The sequence below is a fragment of the Aethina tumida genome, chromosome 5 (assembly GCF_024364675.1).
Source record: "Aethina tumida isolate Nest 87 chromosome 5, icAetTumi1.1, whole genome shotgun sequence".
Classification (NCBI taxonomy): domain Eukaryota; kingdom Metazoa; phylum Arthropoda; class Insecta; order Coleoptera; family Nitidulidae; genus Aethina; species Aethina tumida.
The window spans coordinates 5,634,029-5,651,964 of record NC_065439.1 but is presented as its reverse complement, the minus strand read 5'-3'; the positions used below and the strand labels follow the sequence as shown (position 1 = coordinate 5,651,964).

The following is a 17,936-nucleotide window of genomic DNA, read 5'->3' as shown; positions in this document are numbered from 1 at the left end:
AACCAAGTAAGTCTTTAAAATGGGCATTAAATTACATTCGGCTTATTGAATTTTTCAGAGACGAATTAGTCCTAACACATTAATGCTATTTTTTTCACCTTGCACAATAAAGGCTCTACAATAATATTTAAGCAGCATAAACCTTAAACTAAAAAGGAGAAATTAAGCAATAGAACTATAAATCATTTTAATGTAATTGTTTGGCCATATTCAATTTCTTATTTCTTGAATATAATTAGATTTTTTTTTTAATTTAAGAAATTTTTTATTAAAATGAGTTATTTTCTTTTTGACCTAAAACCAAGAATATTGACTAAATAACTAATTTAGATTAGTAAAACAAATTTAAACAAGTTTAAAAATGTTTAAGTGTTTTCAATCTTACTACAAGTTTACAAAAATGTTTAGTTGCTTAAAATTAAATAGTTTGGAATGAACAAAATAACAATGTTACAATATATTGATTATGGTAAATCTTAAACCAGTAACGTTTTCGCAAGTTTGATACAAGATAATTATATCTATATAATTAATATATATCATTTGAAATATTGCCATTTCTCTACTGAAAACGAAAAAAAAGTGTTCACTTAATATTTTGTATAAACAAATAAAATTATTCTTTTGTAATGTCACGTTTCAATTGATTGTAAGAACTAAATCAAAATATTTGTAAAAATATTCTTATTTAAAATTTATTACAAACCTAATATAATTACTGATTTGTAATATAGTTCTTTTTCATGTATAAAAGTAAACAAATATTTAAAAACTATAAACAACAACAGAATTGACCTAAGCGGACACATTGGTGAAAATTATATTGATTTAAGATTTTATTTTAACTAGTTCAATTATAATAAATAGGAAATAAATTCTACCACTCAGTTCACAGCAATACATTCTTATAAATTGTTGAGACATATACATATTATCGTAGAACACCAATGTAACAAATTGTAGTGTAAGAGTAGATTATTGTGAATTATTAAGTATTATACTTTGATATAACTTGCGATATAAAATCTCCAAGCAGATGATTTCAAATCAAGTTGACGAATGCGCTTAAAATATTCCTTATGGTAGCGGATTCTGCAATATTACAATTATTTTTAGTCATTTAAATAATCAGTTATTACAAATTACTTTCAAGATGTCTTTTTTGTATCGAATGTCGTCATAATTGGCAATGTACAATATTTTCCACTCACAATAGGTTATTATATAAATTATACAAAATTGCAAAATTTAAATAATTTTTAAATTGTGTAAAGTGGTTAAAAATTATATTGTTAACATATTATTGTCCATTCAGTTTGCAAGCGAAACACTTCGATGTCATACTGGTGGCGTGCTCATCAGGTAAGATATAAAATGGCGTTTTTGGTCGTCCGCTTGTGCTTTGTTCAGTTATTCATAATAAACCATGTGTATAAACTATAAGGTGCTTTTAATAATAACAATATTATTATATTAAATAACCAATATTGAATTAATTATAGCATCGGCGCAAGAAAGGAAGAAGCTTTCCACTAGTTGTAAGTTTCTTGGGACAAATGAGAAATTAAACTGGCATGAATTTTTACGAAGAAAGGAAATGAAAATAATCAGCAACGTAAATATAAAAGGTCAATCTCATATTGTAGATAAGTAAATGATAAACATATAATCTAATGTGTAACTAACTAATATTTCAAATTAAACTGAATAACATATCAATTTTTGGTTTTCAGCATTTAACCAAGAAACTAAAAAGCTTCCTATCTCTTTGAAAGTTCGTTAGTACAAATGAAAAACTAAATTGGCATGTCATTTTATGAGGTAATGGTATGAAATGATTCAGAAATGTAAATGCAATAGTATCATACCGATTGTGTTTTTTAAAGCACAATTACAATTATTCAGTTTTGTATTATAAAAACATAAATTTCCATTAATATGTAGATAAGTAAATGATGAACATATAATCAAATATATAAAATTAAATTGAATAACTAATTTTTGGTTTTCAGCATTTAACCAAGAAACTAAAATGCTTCCTACCAAGTTGAAGGTTCCTTAGTACAAATGAAGAACTAAACTAGCATATCATTTTATTAGGAAATTATATGAAATGAGTCAGAAATGTAAATATATAAGGTAGGCCTTACATTTGCTATAAACAAATTTTCCATAGTATCATACCAATTGTGCGTTTTAAAAGCACAATTACAATTGTTCAGTTTTGTATTGTAAACATATAAATTTTCATTTATATATGGTTAAGTAAATGTTGGACATATGGTTTAATAAACTTTAAATTTTATCTTATTGTACTTAAGGTTATCTTACAAATTTTAATTGTTCAAAATTGTTGTGCATGTGTGTATATAAATATGTATGCTGGGCAATTATTTTTGTTTATTTAAATAAGATCAATTATCACAAGTTATCTCCAAGGTGTTTATTCTGTTTTAAATATTCTCATAATTGGTATCAATCGACAATATTTTTCTCTCTCTTCTCTTTTATATCTTTTAACTTAACTATTATCTAATATTATTTTAATAAATTGGATAACTAATTTCAATTTTTTCTTTTCAGCATTTAACCAAGAAAAATCTGTCCACCAAGTTTTAAACTGTCATGTTATTTTATGAGGGAAGGAAATGAAATGAATCAGAAAGGTAAATATAAAAGGTCAGTTTCATATTTTCTATAAACTAATTTTACATATTATCATACCGATTGTGTGTTTTTATAAGTACAGTTACAACTGTTCAATCTTGTATTGTGAAAATATAAATTTTCATTAATATGTGGATATAGTCTAATTTAAATTTAAAAAATTAAATTTTATTTTATCGTACTAAAAGATACCTTACAAATTTTAACTGTTCGAAATTGTTGTGTATGTGTTTAGTATAAATATGTATGCTGGACAATTATTTTTGGCTATTTAAATAAGTTACTACCAAGGTATCTTTTCTGTTCAAATGTTGTCATAATTGGTATCAATCTACAATATTTGTCACACATAATAAGTTAGAATATAAATTATATTATACTATATTTTTAACTTAACTATTATACAAAATTATTTTAATAAATTGAATAACTAATATGTTTTCAGCATTTAACCAAGAAACTAAGTTGTAACTTCCTTAGGACAAATAAAAATTTAAACTGACATGTTATTTTATGAAGAAAGAAAATGAAATGAATCAGAAATGTAAATATAAAAGGTCAGTCTCACATTTACTATAAACTAATTTTACATAGTACATATTGGTTGTGTGTTTTTAAAAGTACAATTACAACCATTTAGTTTTGTATTGTAAAAATATAAATTTTCATTAATATATGGATAATATAATATAATATAAATGTTGGACATATAGATAATAAATTTTATCTTATTGTACTTAAAGTTGTCTTACAAATTTAATCTGTTCACAATTGTTGTGCAAGTGTTCAAGTTAAATATGTATGGTGGGTAATTATTTTTGGCTATTTAAATATGATCATTTATCACCTATCTTTTCTGTTTTAAATATTGTCACAATTGGTATCAATCTACAGGAACTAATTCCAACAAACGTTGACCAATAAGTCCGAACAACTATATATATATATATATATATATATATATATATATATATATATATATATATCACAATAATTTAGTGTATGAGTTGTATTATTCTGTATTTTTTAACTTAAATGTAACTTGAAATTTTAGTAAGAAAGAAAATTAAATGAATTAGAAACACAAATATAAAAGGTCAGTTTCACATTTACTATTAACTTATTTTGTCTATTATTATACTGATCGTGTGATTTAAGAAGCGTAATCACAATCGTCCAGATTCGTATTTTAGAAATATATATTGATTAATATATGAATAATATATGAATATATTGAATATATAGCATAACAATTTTAAAAGGTTAATTGCCACAAACCATATTTTGATATCCTTTTCTACAAACACCACTCAAAAATATATATGTTCAACTTTTTTATTTCAAACAGAATAATTGAATTTAAATTTTTTTAAAAGGTTCTTTCAGCTTAAAATTCTCAAATTACGCAATATAATTTTCAAATTTGTCTAGTTCAAACCATATTTGATGGTTTTTGTTTATATAATCAATTAAATTTGTTATATTCTCATTTTTATTCTCAGATTATGTTGAAAAATTTCATCAATTTAAAATTTTCATAGTGAATATCAAATTTTAAAATATTTTTACAAACTTAAAGATATTTTTCAAGTAATTTTTTCAATGTTCTTCTAGTGATTTTTGGCTTAAAATTATAAATTTTCTAATTTGTTTAGTTTCAAACATTATTTGCTGAAATTTGATGATTTTTGTTTATATAATTAATTGATGTTGTTTCATTTTTATCTTTATTTTCGTAGTTGAAGATGAAAATTTTACTCATTTAAAATTTTCTTACTGAATTTCAAATTTTGTGCAATGTAGATATGATTTTAACAAATTTTAATGTATTTTTCAACTAATATGAATTTTTCAATGATTTTACAAAATTAATTTCTATTAATTGTTTAGTTATTCAAGTACATTTATTTAAAACGGTATATTAATTAACTTCTATGAATTGTTAAGTTAAAATACTAAATAAAACTGAAAATGTTTAAATTAATATTTAATTTACCATAAAAAGTTTATTTATGCTTCTTTTAATATTACTATTAAATAAAATAGTATATAATAAAAATTTTATATTATGAAAATACATCCTGCGACAAAAATATTTCATTGCGACACTTTCGAGTAGTTTTCCATGACTTTTAAATAGGTTGTGTAGATTTGTCATACATTAGTATTCAAAATATAATTAAAATTAATCATTTTAAAATATTGTAATAAATTATACTCTACCAGTTACTAATAACTAAGTGATTCTAAAGTTTTCAGTGTGTCATTATGATTTTACTTTTTATGTTTTTTAGTAAATTTGAAAACAATAATTCAAATTAATTTTTTTATTTTTAATATTAATTTTTGTTTGTTTTTGAATTGAGAATTAAGACATTCTCTCTACAGTCACTTCCTCTTTAAACATTTAGGAGTCATAATTGTAACTTGAGATTTTGTTATAGTCATGACATTTCAGGTTGCCTTTGACTCATATTATCAATTCCTCTCCAGAATGAAATATATCAATAAGTATATAGTTACAATATTTTCTAACGTTTGTGATCTTTATGTGTTTTAGGTATTAGGATCACTTACTCGGAAACCACTCATCGAGTTTTACTTTCTTCAGCCACTCGAACCAATTGATTATGTCAGTCTACTAGCTAAAGTCTATATTAATTTGGATATTGACATAAGGACGAGTTGCTGCCCCAGTTGTGTACTTTCATAAGTAACTTTATGTATTTAGTTTGCAAATCTGTAACAATATAATTTATTCCTTCAATAGTACATATCCACTTGTGTACTTGTTCATTTGTCTCAACTAAGGTTTATAACCTGCTTCTCTTTGAACATTGGAGTTGATGAATTGACAATTATAACAAGTATATAAAGGTTGAATTTAGTTTAAAATATAATTGTTAAAGGTTACAGTTGTTATGGTTTATATATTTATATTTAATATATTTTCTATTTACCTTAACAAGGATTCAAGAGTTCCTTTTTAATATGTTTTTGATTTAACATATGACACTCATTATTCTCTTGTACGTAGTTATTTTAACTCTTTTTTTATCCTATTTACTATGTTTATTACTGACTTCAAAATTTCCTCTTTTCGATTTCTCTTTGGAAACGTTAGTGCTGGGGTGTTTAATCGATCGTCTCTTGAGTGTAGAGTTGTTACTTCCTCAAGGGGTAATAATGTATGACTCAGAAAATACATGACATCTGACCTCATTAACTGGGTAATCCCTTTCATCACCTCTAATTGATATGTGGTAATCACCTATCTGGCCTAGGATTGGCATATTGATCTTAGATGTCTCTATAAGATAAACAGATTTATCGTAGTCTTTTAGTATATGAACTGATTTGGATAAATCTTCGGTCATTAATCTGTTATTGTTATTGGTATTTCACCAATGATTAATTCTTATAGTTCATTGATTTTAATACTAGGATTATTCATATTAAACGTTTGTGCAAATTCCTTTGTAACATATTTTGATGTTTGTTTGCCGAGTTTTAGAAACTGATTTATAAACATTGACAGGCTTTCCCACATCAACCATAGTCCATCTATACAATGTGCATTCAGTTTTATGCCAACACAATTCATCAGACCTAACAGTAGAAGCTTTGACAGCCATAACCGGTGATTTGTGTGGTATTGTTAATTATTTTTATGTTTGAAATTTGCTGCACTCGCCAGAACCTTTACAAGACCAAAATGACTATTGGTTGTTGAAATTTTGGTGATGTACATTTACAATTTTTCATAGACCGTTTTTCACATCTTTTAGGCTGTTGGAATTTCATTTCAATGTTCCATTTATTGAAACTCCCTTGTTACGGTCACAAAACTGGTTTCAAGTTTGAGTTTGAACAACTATGGAAACTGATTTCAAAATTTTTTACGTCTTCAAAATCGCTACTGTTTAATTCGTTATGATAATTAAGTCGAGTTACGTTCAGTATTTATTCTACTCCCAAAAAAAAGAAAATGACAATTCACATATTTTACATTTAAACATCATTTGGATCATCTTCTAAAAATGATTGAATAAAGGATCCTCAGTCCACTGAACTTGTGACATTTTTTATTTGCATGAATTCTACACGCAATATTTTGGTGTGATTTAGACTTAATATGTCTTTTAATAGTAGACAAATTCACCACTTTATATTACTTTTTACAAACTTTATGATAATAAAAATATTTGTTATTTGGACCTTTCTCTATGCAAGATCCTATTTCTTTTAGCCAATCGTTAATAAATTTAAAGAACTTTTTATTAGAATTACTAAAATTAGAATTAATTTCGGTCATAATTCTTTCTAAAAATTCTAAACCTAAAAATTAAAAAAAAAAAAATAAACCTAACCTAAAATCTAAAGATATAAAAAAATGGGAATATCTGTGGAACAAAATTAAAAAAATTATAAACGCAGAACAGCAGCACATTAGGTGCTTATTGAAATTATTAATTATTTGTAAATTCATACCTTTACAACGATTCTTCTATTCAATTCACGACACTGTGAAATTAAATTTTAATTAGAATCACTAAGATTAAAAATATATAAATAATAATTTAACTAAATATATTATATATATTTAAATACTTTAGTAATAATAGTATTTCTCTCAGAATAAACTTATTGTATAAGATGATTTCAATAATTAACCATAAATATATATTTATTATTTTTTTATATTATTATCATTGTTTATTTTATAATTGTAGTTCTATTTTTGATTGCATTTCTTTATACTGAAACGAATATTTTCTATATTCACACTGAGCCAAAATTTTCTCTTCTAATAATTCAAAGATAACGCAAAATGTTGCCGACCGTAAATCTTATTTAATACGCTTTGCGGCTAAATACAGAAAGACTTCAGTAAATCAAATATAAATATAAATTAATTTCGACGGTATATATTTAAGGTACTGTAAGCACTACTTTCAATAACAATTTGACAAGTTTTCAATGAATAATAACAGTGTTGTTGTATATCTTAATATAACATTAACATTTATAAAGTCAAATATGGTTGGATTGAAAGTAAAAGGCCATTTGTATTAATGTAATAATTTTATTTAAAATTTGTTAGCAAGAACCCATAAAATTTGATTAAATCGCAAATTTTCAATCACCTCCAAATTAATCTTGTGATTATGACCATTATTAAGAATCAAATCATTCCTAATATCATCCCTGGAACTGCACGTCTTCCTCCAACAGTAAGAATACACTAAATTGCCGGGGAGAACCTGATGGTAAAATGTGTGGCCCATTTCTCTATGAAAGTAGAGGGTAGAGTTTCTTTTACTCTCGATCAGTTCCATAAGCTGAGGAATTCATCGAAGGAGCTTCTTCGAATTTCAGTTAGGCGAGTTTTTAATTGCCTTTGGAGGTAGTTTAGATGATGTTTTGCCGCAGGGTCACGGCTTCGTTGCCACCTACGTCGGGCTGTAGAAGTTTTACAGCGTCTTGGGGAAGGTTTTTAGGGAATTGGGTGGGCTGCTTATAGAAAGTGACCTGGTTCATTTTGGATAGAATATCATCCATAAGTTTTAGGACCTCGCTATCGAGTTCTCGGTGGGTGCGAATAATTTGGGCCAATCCATAGCACGAATACTCACTTCCCAGGTAATAAAACTACCACATTTAGTGAGAATCGTTGGATTGTGATCGGAGGAGAGTTCAGGTAATGTGGAAACTTCAACAACCTGAATGAGGCCATAGCACAAGAAAATGCTAAGGATTTCTGGCCTTTGGTTACGGGGGTGTGGGAAGTGATTGGGACAGTCTGGGGGCTCGATAGCGAAGTCATGGTTAATGGAGAGTCGCTGGAGACGTCTGTCATTGGCGTTGGTATAGAGACAATTCCAAGCTTCGGGTTTCGAATTGAAATCACCAGCTGGAATGACTTCGTATCCCGGTTGGAATAACGAAGTAAGATTAAGGTTTTTAATGTTTACTTTCGGAGGAACGTAAACAGAAAATATACGGGTAGGGTTACCCGAATTGAAAGTTAGGTCTATACCAACTGCTTCAGGAAGTCAGAAATATCTGCTTGCCTCGAAGCACAGTGAAAAAAAGAGAGAGAGAGGGCGCTCAGGCTATTTAAAGGGTGCCCAGGCACTTCCACACTTGGTTACACGCACTTCCTAACGTCATAAATGTCTGCCTCCAAAGAAAGTATTTCCACATCTGGTAAGCCTTCTCGGTATTAGAAAGCTAAACCAAAAAAAGAACATTTGTTGTGTGGAAATTCTCTCAGTAATCTAAACGGATTCGGTTCCATCTGGCGAGCCTTCCTGGAATACAAAGTTCAAAATATCATAAAATGTACATTCAAATATTATGGGCATTTCCCCAAATTAACGCTAAAGAACACAGTAAACACTACAATGAAATCTTTCAGTTTATAACAAACAAACCCTGCCAAATTTCGTAAAGCGTCGTTTTCAAGCTCATTGAGCTCCGCGCTTAAAATAGCGCTTTCATCAATAGAATCTGTTGATTCTTCTGATGAAATTTTTAGTTTCTGAATTAGTGATCCACTAAGAGGAATATCTGGGGTATCATCAGATTCTACGTTAGAAAATTCCGAATATACTCCTTCGTTTTTTCCTAAAATAAACAACCTCAATCTATATTTAAATTCTAGAGGACTTGGATGGTCATGGAGGCCACCTTTTGTTCTGATCACTCCAAAAAAGTTCTCGATAACGTCTTGATTTATTCGCCTTGTTAACAAATACTCTACGTTGAAACGACGTTTTAGATCTTCCAAGAGCATTTGTAAAGCTGAATTGGACAGCAAAATACCTAAAAAATGCATGCTTGTTATTATAATAAAAATATATTATAATTTAATTTTCTTTGCCTTTTTGAAATGGAAATTTTGTTCTACTACCAATGATATAGAGACTGCCAGATATGGAAAACCCCTTTTTAAATTAAGTCTATATGACTTGAAATTTCATTTACTGACCACTTTATTCTTTTTGGGCTGTTCATTCTTTTAATTTGATTTTCACTAAAAACCCGTTTAATTGCAGCAAGTTGTTTTTTAAGTTGTTCATTTTCAAGTGCGGGGTCATCTAAGTTTTTCCATGTTTCGTTCTTTTGATCACTAAAATTTTTAACACATAAGCAAATGATAAAAAATTTCGCAACATAGAAATTATATTTTATAGAAAAAACATTACCCCTTTTCAAAAGTATATTGGGCCCTACTTAATCGTCTGTCTGTTTCGAGGTGGTGTTGAAGCCTTTTGGTCAACACTCGGTCCAATAGTTTTCACAGGGTGGGAAGTACGCAGAGGCCTTTGCGATCCATCCTGCAATGGCGACAGACATCGTTGGTCCTGGATTGTGAGCAGTTGCGTCCGATGTGACCTACCTCCTGGCAGTTAAAGCATCGTCTGGGATTCGAGACGGTTAATAGTCTTGGATCAGGATTATCGGTTGTCCTCCAAGTAGGATACGTCCTACTTGGTCTACGAACGCGGAGTCCCTTCGTTTTTGGCGCATTTCTGCGCTTAGGCTAGACATTCCGCTGTGATATATCTCGATTCGTACCTTGTATTGCATTCAGAATCCCCTCCTCAAGTTCCTCGAATCGATTCTCCTAGAGACCGATTTGGCTTTGGGTCTCCTCTCAAACTAGCTGCTCTATTTCGTTGTGGATCCGCCGATCCTCGACCTGGTTTAACAGTTCTCGCCTCATTTCAAGCTCTCCGACCTCTTCTACGTGGACGTCCAGCACGTTTGTTGGTTCAGACAGGTTACTTTTGGCCGTACGTCTGGTCTGTTTTCTCGACGCCATTTTGTCTTGGGTGGTTCGGTAGAACTTCTCACACAACTCACTCACAAATAGCGTTTGACAATTCTGCGGGTGTATCCCACTTCTGATATGTTAAACGAGGGTTTGATGAAATGATATAATGACACAAATCGACAACGGTTTATTTGTGGACGGGGTGTCAACAGTACAATTCAAGAGTCCGGGTAAAAGTAGCGTCCCTTTCGGCGTGACCGCGTCTGCGACAGTGGATTGACACATGCCATCCGAAGTGATCACGAGTGACATTACAGACCGCAAAGAAGTGTGTTCTTTGGTGAAGAAGCTAAGAGCAATTGTCAACAATGACCAGAAGGTCCGAAGGAAGACAAAGAGAAAGAAGGACTAAAATGTCCTTTGAGTCCTTGCACAGCGTCCCTAAAGTCTTTTTGGCAAAGCCGTTTGTACTCTCATCCCAAATCCCTAAATAGCGCCGTTTTGGCAACCCCGACATATAGTGATACCCTTTTGGCAAAGCCGTTTGGCTTTTTCTTTTAATTAACCCAATTTCTGATATTTTTTTCATCATTTAATCACTCCAATTGTTAATGTTGAAACACGTAGCATTTTATTATTTTTTTTTTTTGAAGTATAAACACTACAAAAATTCTTAATTAAATAAACCACTAACTTTGTCTTGTATAAGAGAATATTTTTCCGTTAATTCTGCAAATACTGCATTTTTTTTTTTTTTTTGTTAATAGAGAATTTTTCGTCATCAATCAGGACATCACAGGGGCTCGTTACTATGAAGGCATTACACACGGGGATGATTTTATCTCCAGTGCAGTCTTCATTAAGAAACGTAGCTTTGTATACTAAGACTTTATTGGTTTGCAGCTGGTACCTGATTGGTTGTTTGATGTATGCTAGACAATCTTCTGGTTTGACGAGTGAACATTTGGAAAATATTTCTTCCTTGCAAATAAACTCTTTAGTTCCTTGGTAGCAACTCTTAAACCATTTGTCGTTAAAATAAAATTTTGTCTGTGTAATAATCATAATATCGTCAGTAGAAGAGAAGGATAGAAATTGGGATAATGTGTAACTTTATTTTGTGAGAATAGGAACTTTTAGAATTATTGAGATTGTTTGATTCGAAATAATTACAGTAGTTTTTGAGTTTTCGATAATTTCATAAGGGTGTCGTTCAGACACTGGAAGTTGTTTCTTTGAGTAGAGTGTCATCAATGACGATTTTATTGAAATAATTTCATCGAGTTCAAAATTTCTCCGTTACCCAATTGTGAAAATGAAATAGTACGAAAAAGCATTTCAATGAAATTTTGTAAATGATTATAATTTTGAATTAACAATTGAATTCTTGGCAATTAATCAAAATCGTGTCGGTATTTTGTCTAAATATTTTTAGAAATATTATTAAACAATTTTGTTTTATCGATCAGTGGTTTCTTCAGCAAGGAGAATAAGATATTAACCTGATGATTCAAGTTGTTGGCATTCTTCAATGTTTCAAATTTTGTGTCAATTAAATCCAGATTTGATTGATCTAGGTTACCAGTAACAAATTTAATTGTGGATCCAAGTGCATTGATTAAACCTATTTTATTTCTATTTTTTGGTAAGTTTTGAAACGAATTTCTTAGATTTTGGAGAGCAAAATCGTGAAGTAAATTTAAAAATTGTGAACTGGTATTGGCAGGGGAAATATTAGAAATGCTGTTTTCAATAGTGTAAGTGTTGATCTGTGTAATGATCTTATGAAAATGTTTTATTTGTCTTTGTTGTCCGATTTTTTCTTCATAGTAACCGTTACTTTGAAGACATTTGCTGTGTAGGGCTTGAGTTTGAAGAGCTACCAGTAGCAGAATCCTGTTGACAGCGGCAGTTTTGGATGTTGGTTTTGAGTGAATAAAATTCAGTAGATATTTTAACTGATTTATTACACTAATCGTTGGTAGGTTACAATTAGATTGTTACAGTTTAACACCTAAAAGACAATTGCCGGTGTTACTGCTGCCGGGTTCGACGTAAGTTCGGTACGTTCGGTACGTCCGGTTGTCCAGGGTAAAATGCCTAGTCAGCAGACGTAACTTACGGTGCTTCTTGGAATTTCCTATTTAGGTGAAAATATACTGGCCAAATTTTGTTGAGTTTTGTCTATGGATGTATAGTGGGGTCATATGTTGCATTATTTGCAAAATGTAAATATTTTTTTATGAAAATATATTTTCGATGTGACATCAACTTGGCATAAAACGGTGTGAAAATTGACGGTTTTCTAGTCCAGTACAATTTTTCTTCTGGTTTTTGGACAATACTCATAGCAATGGTAACGACAAAAAAAATCCTCATTTCTGAAATGTTGGTGGACCATGTATTTTCAACATTGGCGGAAGAAGCTGAAGGTCTTTCTCTTATAGTTTGTACATAGTACAAATTTGTTTGGTCTACAATATTTTGTACTAATTCGTCATTGAAAATGAAAGTTGAAAAATTCACTCGATTTTGTAAACGATGAAATTTCCTCATTTATCTGCGAATTTACAGTAAAGTCAAAAGATGTTGATACTGCGGATATATCGGTTTCAATATTTATTTCCGTCCATTCATCGGATATATCGTTTTGCGATTGATTTGAATTTGTTTCATTGTAGGAACTAGAACTGAGAGTGGAACATGTTGAATCTGTTTTAGAATGTTCAATATCGAAATCCCTCATTGCCTAATTAAGTCTGTCATTTGGTTTGTGGGTGGGTTGTAGATGGAGGTGATGTGTATATCGTTGTGCAGTTTTATTGTTATGTTGTGAATGGGGCTGGTAATGTTGTCGATTTTTCTTTATGAAAATTGCAACTCCCCCGATTCTCTGTCATAGAGTGGTTACCGCGTCTGTGTCTGTGGACGTGGTAACCTTTAACAGTCAGTTTATCATTGTGTGTTAGTTTTGTATCTTGTATTAACACGATGTCAATGTCTTAAGGAAATGGGTGAGGGAAGGAATTTTGTTTCTGAGGGAGCAGGCATTCCAACTAACTATTTTTATACTCCCCCTGCTGACTAGAGGTCATATTTTCCCAGCTCAGTGTTGCAGTTCATGAAGACCATAAACTTCTCTGCGGAAGACCGGTCCTTGCGGAGATGTCGATTTAACTCACGGACAGCCTCTAGAAGACCTCCAAGATTGACTAGCTGGCCGAACTCTGAAAAGATATTAATTAGTTTGTTATGGTTGACACCAGGTTGGGCGATTGGCTTAGCGGGTTCATTGGGTTCGTTCTCTCCTCTCTTCGTCGGTAGGGGTGGTAAGTTCTATGTTGTGAGGCGCTGTTTCTGGTACTCCTGGATTTATGATGAGGTGTTGGAGGCAATCTTCTTTTGCCAGTAGTTCTCCTGTGACTGAACTCCGATCGGGTGCTATTTTTTGTGCTTCTTCACACCACACATTCAGTGCCATCCGACCAACAGGTGGTTTTCTTGGCAGTTCTCACACCTAGCCCTTGACTTGGTGCACTTTAATGCAAGAGTCCGTGAAAACCATATATAGGGATCGGAACTGAGTTTTAATTTTGTCGATATTGTGTATCTTTATATTATACTCTTCAGTCAGTCCTTCCGGTATATCTTTTGGTCCGAGTGAGCCGTCGAACGAACGAAGGCTAAACTAAAACTAAAATATATGTTATTCGTCTTTTGATAAAATACATATCATTGCTTCGTACAACTCAAGTCTCCTGTGGGCATTATGTATCGTATGCTCCGTTCTTGGGGAGGTGGGTTACCGAATGGAGTCCGGGGTTGTCCACCATCTGAGAGAGTGGCTTGGCCAATTGCCGGTGTAGTGGCATCTCTGAGCGTTAACAACGATTTTGAATGTAGAATGACCCTCTCATATGGTCGTAGCATTTCTGGGGGCATTTTGTTTCCAATATGAATTAGATAATGGGATTTGTAAACTAAGTTAGCAGAAACTGTTGTTGAATGGCCCGTTCTGTAATGTAGTGTGTTCGGGAAAAACTTAAGCAAAAAACCCGTTGAAGTATTTTGAGGGAGATTTCGTGTTGTTCGGATAGTGGTTTGTGATTTAGTGGGTGTTTTTACGTTTTAAGTAAAAAGTTTTGAGTGTGCGGCAGACATTATGGTGGGAGTTTATGAAAAACTGGGAGTTAATAGCACCGTTTCCTGTGGGACTCCTGCCGAAATGTTTTGTGTTTCGGATAATTCCCCGCTGATTTTCACCTTCACCTGAGCAGTATCCTTTTGCTACACCTGTACCTAGGTTTGCGTCATTGCTTCTGCCGCGTCCGGCAATTGTTTGATTTATTTTGGGCGGCACAAAAAACAAACAACAAAAACACTGAGTGTTCACAGGAGATGGGTCAAGTTTCTCACATCATTAGAACTAAAACTAATTTTAACGGCACACACTAAACTAAAGTAACAATTAACTGAGTCTATTTCTCTATATGTACGCTAAATCTCATTTGGTAGGATTCGAACGGTTTTATGCACTTAAAAATTGGTAATTTACACTTGAGTTATCGGATACACGTCCTGCGTGGCAGGCTGCAAGGTTTAAGTGTGTTTTAAAGTATTTGGAAGTGTGTGTTTAAGTGTTTGGAAGGCCGTGACGCTCTCCCTAAGCGCATCCACATATTTAGTACATTCAGTTAGGGCTCTTGCATGGACATGTGAATTACAAGGTTCTAGGCGGTAAACACTTGGTAAAAATACACATAGGTTGAGTTTATTATGAGTACGACTACTCTCTACATTACAAACTATGAACTATTTTAAAAACAAACTAGACTGCATTAAGCAGCGTTACAAGTCTACGCTTTACTGGTAGGTTCGTGCTAATTCAATATAGAAGTGCAACACATACATAAAAGACAAGGAGGGTATTGTTTATTGATTCGGTAATTCCTCCCTCCTTAAAACGATGTTCAAGGAATGAAAAGCGTGGGCATCTGGATTTTTCTTCCCTCGGTGTGGTATATCGTTGACACATGAAAACTCAGGTACATAACACTTTACAAAGTTTACACAACCTATAATGGCACACTGCAACCACGTAACAATCGTCCAAATCTTGATGGGTCGGTAGAAATCTAATGTTTCTATGTAATCGAATTTTTCAGATAATGCAGCTAGTTCTTTGGTTTTTGTTTTAAAATAATCAGCATGGCACCTTCATGGGGAGTACTTTCGACCTATTTATTTGAAGTTGCAACAATTCATGGATCCTAGTAAATAATTTTCTTCGATTGGGACAACTTCATTTGGCGTGGAAATATAACAGTTCTTTAGTAACGTCATTAAGTAAGTTCCTTAGACCAGTTGGGTAGATTTTTGTTGGTTACATTGTAGTTTTATTGACGATTCTTGGGGAAACACTCCTATCCATTTATCGATCGTTTGTATTTGGTAAATAATGTTTTCCGAAATTTTATGATTAATTAATTTGCAATATTGGTTCGTGGATCTCATGGTTCGTATCCAGATTTCACAATTATTTTCTAGTTCAGGGAACTGTTTTATGTGGGCGTTTTTGCAGAAGTATTTTTCTTTTAAAATTTCACGTTGAGGATCGTATGGGAAGTACAAATTTGAAAACAGAATTTTATTGGAAGTTGGTAGAATTGTGGAGAACATTAGCGAACTGGAATTAATTTTACGAACGGGTATTGTTTAGTAAAATATAATTTCAATCACGTGAGCGACTGGTATGAAAAGAATAAAAGTAATGCGATTATTGTAAATGTAGGATAACTTTCTCTAATTGATAAATATTATCCAAACTTAGCGAAATAGGTAATTGTTGTGAAGTCAAATCGAATTTAGATATTTCTGTAAGTATTTTTGGGTGATAATGCTGAAATTTAATTTTTGGATTTTCGAAAAAGTTATGAACTCTTCTATTTCGTGAAATTTTTGAAATATCGTTATGTAGATATTAATTAGTTGCAAAATAACATATCTAATTATGATGTAACCGTATTCTTCGTTTTGTCTTTCAATACATTTACGTATAAACAATAATTTTAATTCTAGTTTATTCTGATGATGAGTAATTTGATTTATGTTATTATTGAAATTGTTTATGAGAGTTTTCGAGATACTATGAGATTTTAGGATTTCATTTTGAAGTTTAATTTGGTTATCGTTTAGTTGTTTAATCATATTTTCAAAATGTTCTCCATCGCTAGCAACTAAATTACCGGAAATGGCTTTGAAAACAGAACCTAGGGCATTGACTAATCCTCGTTTTGATCTATTATTGTAAATATTGTCTAACTGCATGTAAACTGTAACTGTAAACTGTAACTGTAAACTGTAACTGTAAACTGTAACTGTAAACTGTAACTGTAAACTGTAACTGTAAACTGTAACTGTAAACTGTAACTGTAAACTGTAACTGTAAACTGTAACTGTAAACTGTAACTGTAAACTGTAACTGTAAACTGTAACTGTAAACTGTAACTGTAAACTGTAACTGTAAACTGTAACTGTAAACTGTAACTGTAAACTGTAACTGTAAACTGTAACTGTAAACTGTAACTGTAAACTGTAACTGTAAACTGTAACTGTAAACTGTAACTGTAAACTGTAACTGTAAACTGTAACTGTAAACTGTAACTGCAAATTGTAACTGTAATTGGAAACTGTAACAGTAAACGGTAACGGTATACTGTAACTGTAAACTGTGACTGCAAACGGTAACTGTAAAGTGTAACTGCAAACTATAACTTCAATTTATAATAACACAAACTGTAACTGCAAACTGTAATTGCAAACTGTAACTGTAAACTGTAACTGTAAACTGTAACTGCAAACTGTAACTGTAAATTGTAACTCAAAACTGTAACTTAAACTGTAATTGTAAACTTTAACTGTCGACGGCAACTGCAAATTGTATCAGTAAGCTGTAAACTGTAATTGTAACTGTAACTGCATACTGTAAATGTAAATTGTAACTGCAATATTTCAAATAATTACTGTTTAATAGAGATGGGAATACCGGTTCCACAAAAATCGCCCGCTCCAAGCGACCGCTCCACAAAAATACCGCGACAAAATAACGTTATTCTGTGGAGCGTTATTTTTATAAATATACCATCTCCGAGTTCGACAGCATGTCGCGAATCGCGATGCGTTGTCGCGACAATGCGATCCGCGACGTTAAACGTTGTTCCGTTCCTTGGTATCTCAACGATACCGAATGATTTGTTTCATAATTTTTTATATAAAATATATTAAACCAAAGATCTAATCTAAAACTGTGTTTAGATAAGGGCATGTACAGATTTTAAAAAAATCCCTTCTCGAGACGTAATTAATGAATAGTCTCTAAGAGAGTGAGATTTATTTGTATAATATAAACCACACTTGAAAAGATTTTGGGTCTAGGTATTTTTAAGACGTAATTTTTAATTTAGTTGACTTGACTTCGATCATCTTA

At 31.4% G+C, this 17,936-nt stretch overlaps 1 long non-coding RNA gene across 5 annotated transcripts; it reads left to right on the top strand.

Annotated features, from left to right (window-relative positions):
* The first annotated feature begins 1,243 nt into the window (after window positions 1–1,243).
* LOC126265514 (uncharacterized) lies at window positions 1,244–5,657 on the top strand. 5 transcript variants are annotated; one of them, XR_007547998.1, is made up of 7 exons: window positions 1,244–1,362; window positions 1,503–1,628; window positions 1,734–1,821; window positions 2,013–2,139; window positions 2,584–2,679; window positions 3,113–3,224; window positions 5,228–5,657. It is a non-coding gene; the product is annotated as an uncharacterized LOC126265514 (long non-coding RNA). The 5 variants fall into 5 exon arrangements; XR_007547995.1 differs by having other exon boundaries at window positions 1,355–1,444; XR_007547994.1 differs by lacking the exon at window positions 1,244–1,362 and having other exon boundaries at window positions 1,386–1,628; window positions 2,584–2,666.
* The last annotated feature ends 12,279 nt before the right edge of the window (window positions 5,658–17,936 follow it).